General features: G+C 52.2%; 1 protein-coding gene across 2 annotated transcripts in view; it reads left to right on the top strand.

Annotated features, from left to right (window-relative positions):
* Positions 1-2,969: 2,969 nt before the first annotated feature.
* Positions 2,970-7,046, top strand: part of RALY (RALY heterogeneous nuclear ribonucleoprotein) — a 119,192-nt gene continuing 115,115 nt past the window's right edge. Inside the window, exon 1 of one of the 2 annotated variants that reach the window (XM_090152251.1) lies at positions 2,970-3,110. The gene's annotated coding sequence lies outside the window, so the exon portion shown is untranslated. The remainder of the gene's footprint in view (positions 3,111-7,046) is intronic. The other variant, XM_090152250.1, reaches the window with a different exon arrangement.

Here is a 7,046-nt window from a genome sequence, read left to right as displayed (position 1 = left end):
CCAGGAGGATGGCTGTGTGCATACAGCAGGGCCACGCCACAGACAGCTGCTTTTTGAGGTGGTGTTCACTGAGTGTTTCTCTGTTAACACGGAATTGGATGAGCCTCTGTTTCAACCCCCCCCTCTCCTTCCCCCCCAACCCATTTCCAACATCCTTTTATTGCTTTTAGAGTGGCTTTGAGATGGGGTGGAAAAAGAGATCTGACAGCACTAAGTTCCAAGGTCAGTGTTGTTCACCCGCCTCTGTCATCCCACTGAGCTCACAAATTGGTGTTAACACCTCCTGCAAAAAAATAAAAATAAAAAAGACATACGGAAAGAGAACTTTGCTCACACTTGGAAGCAAACCCATTGCCAGGGCTATGACTCCAGCAGGACTGCAAGCAGTAGGCAAAACCCAAAGCCTGTGGTCTTCAGTTCCTGCCAGCAGTCAAGCAAGCAGGAACGGGCAACATCTTCTCTTTAAACAACACATAGTGCACATATATATTTTTTTTTGCTTCTCTTTTATTAGAAATCCACTTTTGCAGCAAGTTAATTTATTCATGCTCTTTAAATAGCTGCTCATAGCAGGGTTTCCTGGTGTGGAAAGCACAAATTATTGAGGACCCTCTGAGATGCACCCCAGCCCAGCAATTCTCTGCTGTGGGATTCATAAAATCTATTATTGTTGCTGCAGATTGGCCATGGTGTGACTTCGGAGAAAATTCTTTCTGTGTTGACACTGTTGCTTGTTATTCTTTCTGTACTGGCAGAACAAAATGAAAAATTTATTAAAAACTGAAGAAAAAAAAAAAAAAGAAAAGAGAGAGAGAGAGAAAGAAAGAAAACCGACGTCCTTTCTCTAGCTCCCTGCACAAAAATCAAATGTAGGAGACTGAATAGGGCTATGGGGAGAGTGTGGTGAGAGAGTTAAACGTCTGAAGGGCTCATAGCCATGCACTCAGCATCCATGTGGATAAAAAGGAGTGCTCACCTCCTTTCCAGGACACAGTTTGCTTTCTTCAGGAGGTTTCAGCAGGCAGTGACCACTTAGCAGAGCTCCAGCAGCCATGCAGCCCCAAGCAGACCCCCAGCTCTGCAGCTCACATTCCCCTACCCACACATTCTTGCCCATGCTGGGGGCAGATGTGGATGAGGAGCACTGTCTGCTCTTCCACATCAAGATCCCACCCTACACCTGGGTGCCATTGGGGCTGGTGATGACTGTGGTGTGGCACAGCATCCTGGCATCCAAGCTGGGATATCACGGGCTGGATGGGGGGGCTTTGTAAAACACAGCAAATGGGTGGCTGGGCTCCAATGGGGACAGGGGTGGGCTGCACCAGGGTCCCCTCTGAGCTGAATTCTCCTGGGGCTCTGGGGATCCTCAGTCCTCTTCCCAACCCTGCTGTGGGTTTGCTGTGCACGGCTGTAGTTTTTTCTTCTCATGCTGGGTCTTGATTCCCACGATTACCTCTGCAATGCTTTCCCACCCCATGAGGGTGACAGACCTCAGAATTCACACCTAAACATTTTTAAGAGCTAAAAACCAACACAACAAAACATTTAGAAGGATCTCTGCTCAGGAATGTCACAGAGGAAGTGTAATTCTTCTTGTGATCAAGAGACTCGGCTTCAAAAGCATCCAAACTGCAGCTCTCTGTGGGACACCTTTCTGCAGGGTTATTAATAAGGAATAATTGTTTTAAGTGCAGAAAAGTGTGTGCACTCTCCATTCCCTTCCAAAACCCCTGCATCGTTTGTCCTTAATGAATAATGAAAGATGCTTTTGTATTGCTTCCCACCCATCGTCTTTAAAGTGATTGTTAAGCAATAATAAATAAGACCTTAAAGAAAGTCAGGTAGAGCTGGTTTAGAAGGAAATTTAATTCTGGACTAATATGAACAGCACCTGCCTCTATGGGAGAGTGGGGATGTTACAGGGCTTTTGGTGGTGGCTTTTGCTCAAAAGGCTGAATTATTGCTAAGTGATTCTGAAATGCACAGCTGCACAGAGGTTAGTAGGTACACTTTGGTCCTCCTCCCGGGGGGAAGATGGCAGCTGCCATGCCCAGGACACACACGCTGGCTGCACCATTCCCTTCCCCATCAGAGGCGATCTATCTTGGGAAGGGAAGCCCCAGCAGGAGGCAGTTTGCTGTGGAAAAGCCAACACGTACTGCTGGGAAGCTGGTGCAGTCGTGTCTCTCCCTTCCGTGGCAATCCGCTCTGCAGGGGGAGAGCTGAAACTTGGATGGGATTTGGGCTCCTTGCTACAGAAAGGACACCGAGATGCTGGAGTGAGCAGAGAAGGATAAGAGAAGGCAAAGGGACAAGGAAAAGAGTGATGGGGAGTAGCTGAAGGCGCAGGGCTGCTCCGCCTACCGCTGCCTGACACAGGCTGCTGTGAGGTGGGGGTCTCAGGGGATATGGCCTCAAGCTGCACCGGGGTGGGCACAGAAAGAGCTCCTTCCAGCAGGGGTTGGGGCGGGTGAGGTGGCGGAGTCGCCAGGCCTGGAGGTGTAGAACCTCAGTGAGTCCGTGATTCTGTGAAACTCTTTTGGCAAGAAAACACCTGATCGCTGAGATCAACCTGCGAGCACGAGAAGCAGCCGAGCACAGCACAGCCGGCTGAGAGGAGGAGGGGACGGGAAGCACCCGAACACCGCCGGAACCGCTCTCGGACTCCTCGGGCTCATCGCCGAGCGGCTGGTGGAACCGGGCTGCGCTGTGAGCACGGGGAACTGCGATCCTCGCCGAGCACCGGGGCGGCAGGCAGCGCAGGCAGCGCAGGCAGCGCAGGCAGCGCAGGCAGCGCAGGCAGCGCAGGCAGCGCAGGCAGCGCAGGCAGCGCAGGCAGCGCAGGCAGCGCAGGCAGCGCAGGCAGCGCAGGCAGCGCAGGCAGCGCAGGCAGCGCAGGCAGCGCAGGCAGCGCAGGCAGCGCAGGCAGCGCAGGCAGCGCTGCACCCTCCGCCGCGCAGCCGTGGTTCGGCCGGCGGGAGGTGAGGGAGCGGCGGGGCGGGGCGGGCTCCGCTCCTCCTCCTCCTCTTCTTCCTCCTCCTTCGGCGCGGGCAGTGCTGCTGCGCGTCCTGCCGGGCGTCCCGCTGGAAACGGGGGTTTTGCTGCACGTGAGTTCGCTCTTTTTTTTTTCTTTTTTTTTCTTTCACTTCTTCCTCCCTCTCCTCCCCCGACCTTCCGTCGGTTATTATTTTATTGGATTATTTTTTTTTCTTCATCTTGTGAGTTTTTTCCCCGGTGTTAATTGGGGGAAAAGAAGCGCGGCGGTGCCGGCACCGACAGGAGGACCAACTTTGCGCGCTCGGTGCGCGGGCGCTGAGTTGGGGCTGCGCGGTTCCGGGCGGGTCGGCGTGGGGAGCAGCGCAGATGCGCGTGTGCGTGTGTGTGTGCGCCCGTTGTGGTTCTGGGTTGTTTCTGTGCGGGTAAACGTAGCGTTTCTCGGGCAGCCGCTCCGCCTTCTGGTGGCACCCCGGCTCTAGCGGAGAGCGAAGTCGGCAGCGTCCGCGTGTTTTTTGAAGGGAGAAAAGGAAAATGTCGTTCCCCGCCCGCAGCACCCAGAGCCGGGCTGGAAGGGAGCGGCTCCGGCGGCTCTGCTGGCCCCGAGCGGAGCTGCGGCCCCGGGCCGGGTGCTGTGGTGCTGCGGGACCCCGCCGCCTCCGTCCCTGCCCGCAGTACCGCTCCCAGCCGCGCTTTGCCCACTCCGTCCTTCTGTACTTCGTTCTGATTTGGGCTCCTTGCTGGTTTTTTTTGTTTGTTTGTTTTTTGGTCTTTTTTTTTTTTCCCCCTCCTCTAAGGCGCGGGGTTGGGAGGGGAGGAAGAGTTTTTCTAAGCAAAACGAACGGGGATGCCGTGGATGTGTAACGCGGAAGGGCTGCCTTTATCCGGTTATCCCAGAGGAGCAGAGCAATGAGTGAGGAGCCCATAAGCAGAGCAGACCGTCAGGCTGACCCATAGCGTCTGTGATGGCATCTCGTTGGGGTTCCCTGCTCTGGGTTTGGCTTGGCTGTGCTTTGTAGGGTGCGGGTGGTAGGAGGGGTGGTAGGAGGGTGCACTCACTGCTTGTGGGCAGTGCTGCCGTGGCCTTTGGGGAACTGCTCAGCAAAGGAAGGTGAGTCTCCAAAGCATTGCTTTCTCGAGAAGAGGCAGATGTGGCAGTGAGTGCAGGCAGGAGGCTTTATTTAGGAGTTGTAAAGAGAGGAGTAAAGCTCTTGGAGAAGTGCAGCTACCTGGAATAAGCAATGGGGGTGGATCCTTCTGAAGGATCAGAACCTGACGTGTTTCTAGCAGCTGCCTGCATCTCAAATGCTTCAATAAAGGCAGCAGAACTTCTGGTGTGTGTTCCTGGCTGATGGCTGCGTGAGGAGCTCTCAGACTTAGAAGCAAACCTGCATCTGCTCAAGGAGAATGTCTGGAAATAAAACATTTGACATCCTGCAGGTGCTGTGGGGTTACACAGCACTACGTGCGTTAATTGCGTGCATTGGGAAGGGCTGTGTTTACCTTGAAGTGAATTTGTGGCTTTTCTTTTCTCATCCCCTTCACACTGAGTTGCTGTTCTGTGTGGTATGGGGCTCGTGGTTTTCAAAGAGCATGGAGGCATTTCTTTAAGAGTGACTGCAGTGAGGAAGCCTTGTGGGGATAGAAGCATCACGAGTCCAGCTTTGGGCTCAAGTTATGATTCCTGTTCATCCACTTCTTCAGTCACAGCTTGAGGTCTGTACTGGAAAGGCTAAAAACATCAGAAAAGCATGCTGGAAGAAAGTGCACTGAGCAGGGGTAACATGAGAATAACTGACACCAGGGGTTGGTGAGGCATTCACACACCTGCAGAGGGGGAGGAAGCATCAGATCAGTAACAAGTTGGTTCTTTATAACTGCAGAGCTTTAATTGTATTGCTTAAAAAGCACACGTTTAGGATGATTTTCATACCTGTGCTTGCAGCCGAAGCTGAATCTGCGGAGTTCACGCTGATGTGGGTAATCTGAATCAAGCTGAACAGCAAAGAGCCTCTTAGGAGAATCTGAAACCCAGTAGGCATTTTTCAGACCTGAGTTATGTCACTTTTTTTAGAGGTGCCTCAGGCGATTGCATTTTAAGAAGACAAAGCTTTTGTTTTCCAGCTGGCCTAGAAAAATAGCAAGGATGAATCCAAAGCAAAGGCTTTCAGAAGTTGTCATTTGTGATTAAGTTGATTCTGCTGTTGTGCGCAGGGATGCTGCTGCCTTCCTTGCAGTCGTGTGAACTGTGCCTATTTTTATTTTTGCCACCAGTCCTAGTCTACCTGTTTCTGTTTGAATCAAGTGAGTCATGTTAAAGCTTCTTGCTCACATGAGTGTGTATTTAATTAGTGGGGCAGGTGTTTGCAAGCTGCATCTCTGTTACAAAATTAATCGTGTGTACTTTACGAGGGGCAGAAGAGAGGTGACACCAGGGCAGGGATTGACAGCTGCATGTGATGTCCAATTCTGCATCTAAAATACTGTGCTTCTGAAGGCCCAGGCTTGTAACAATGAGCAAAGACTGCTTTCCTTTGCACATCCAAGGGAATCCACAGTTTGCATGGAAACAAGAAGTATGTGTGCTAATAGCCGATCTGAAACTCTTCTTGTGGCTTCTGGTGTTCCCTGCAGCTGAGAACGATGGCAGTTAGCATCCCGTGGCTGCCAGGCTGACAGCCTACAGCAGAAACTGCATCTGTGGAGCTGCAGCCTGAGCTGGGGGTGTGGAGGACACCACAGGGATGCTTCAGCGCAGACAACGAGAAGTGTGTTCCTGCATTCTGCAGTTTTGCAAGCTCCTGCTGAGGTCCTTGGTTTGAGGAATGCTGCTGATGACATCTTTTTCCTAAAATGAGAACAGTTTCCCTCTCAGGAAAGCCTCACAATCTTGTAACAGCATCGGCCCTATTATCGTGGTCCAGAGCTGTATGGCAGAGGAGGAGGATGCATCTTGGGAGCTCTGCCCTCATACTTGTGCTGCGTGCCTGGCTTTGCTCTGGATGTCCATGGGAAGGCTATAAGGGCAGTGTGAGTCATAGCTTTGGCTCCTGTGTAGCACTGACACAACCAGTGCTGCCATGCTCCCTACGAGGTCACTGTACCTTCCCATAGGGGAAGGCATGGGAGCTGACACTCTATGTATAGGAGTGCAGCTTCTTCTGCTTCCCTGGGAAGGCTTGGGTTCTGCTCCTGCAGCAGCATAGCATTTTCTTAAGGCAGTACTCTTTACAATATGTTGAAACTGAATGCTGGCTTGCAATAAGGTAATGTGTGAGGTGAGGCTTGGTCCCCACTGATTTCAGGGGCCACTTGCAGAGTGCCAGGCACTGGGTCCAGTAGCATTCCTGCTCCTCCAGCAGTCTATTTCTTAACATAACCTTCTGTAGTCTCAACCAGTTGCCTCACAGTCGTCTTTATTATTATTTCTGAAAAGTCTGTTTTTAAAACAGAAAGCACAGTGTTAGTTGGTCTTCACAGAAGAGGGCTGAGGTAAACAGCAGAGATGCCCACAGGCTGCGTCAGCATGAATTCAGCCATTCCATGGTGTGTTAGGGTTTGGAGCAATAGGGGCTGGAAAGTGGCAGAGCATTATCTGATGCCTTTGCAAGCAGTTCATGTTCAGGCAAATGCAGCCACGGTAGGAATGAACGTGAACTCATCTTCTGGTTGCTGCTGCATGCTGCGGAGGAACGGGCAGGTGGGATGCAGTGGTTGAGACTGCTGAGCACATCCCCTGCTGTGCTGAGATGGAGCAGTCGTGTCCTGCTGGGTCCCACTGTCCCTGGGGGGGAGGGGAGGGGGCAGGATGTCCTTCTATGCAAGGATCTGTGCCTTTCTGTGGATGTACTGAAACCCAGAAATGTGGGTGGCTTCTTTGTGAATGATGGCTCGCTCTGGAAGCTGGGAGCAGATGGATGCTGTGATTTACGAGCAGGTTCCTGAGCTCAGGACTGGAGCAGTGAAGGGCACCAGGCAGGGGATGTATGGCTGCTGCACTCCTCACATGGCTCCTGCTGCCTTTCTCAGGCAGTTTGAATCTCCTCTTT

The sequence above is a fragment of the Phasianus colchicus genome, chromosome 17, assembly GCF_987193195.1.
Source record: "Phasianus colchicus chromosome 17, bPhaCol1.hap1.1, whole genome shotgun sequence".
Classification (NCBI taxonomy): domain Eukaryota; kingdom Metazoa; phylum Chordata; class Aves; order Galliformes; family Phasianidae; genus Phasianus; species Phasianus colchicus.
Note: the sequence above shows the minus strand (reverse complement) of the source record. Positions and strands in the feature narration are given on the sequence as shown.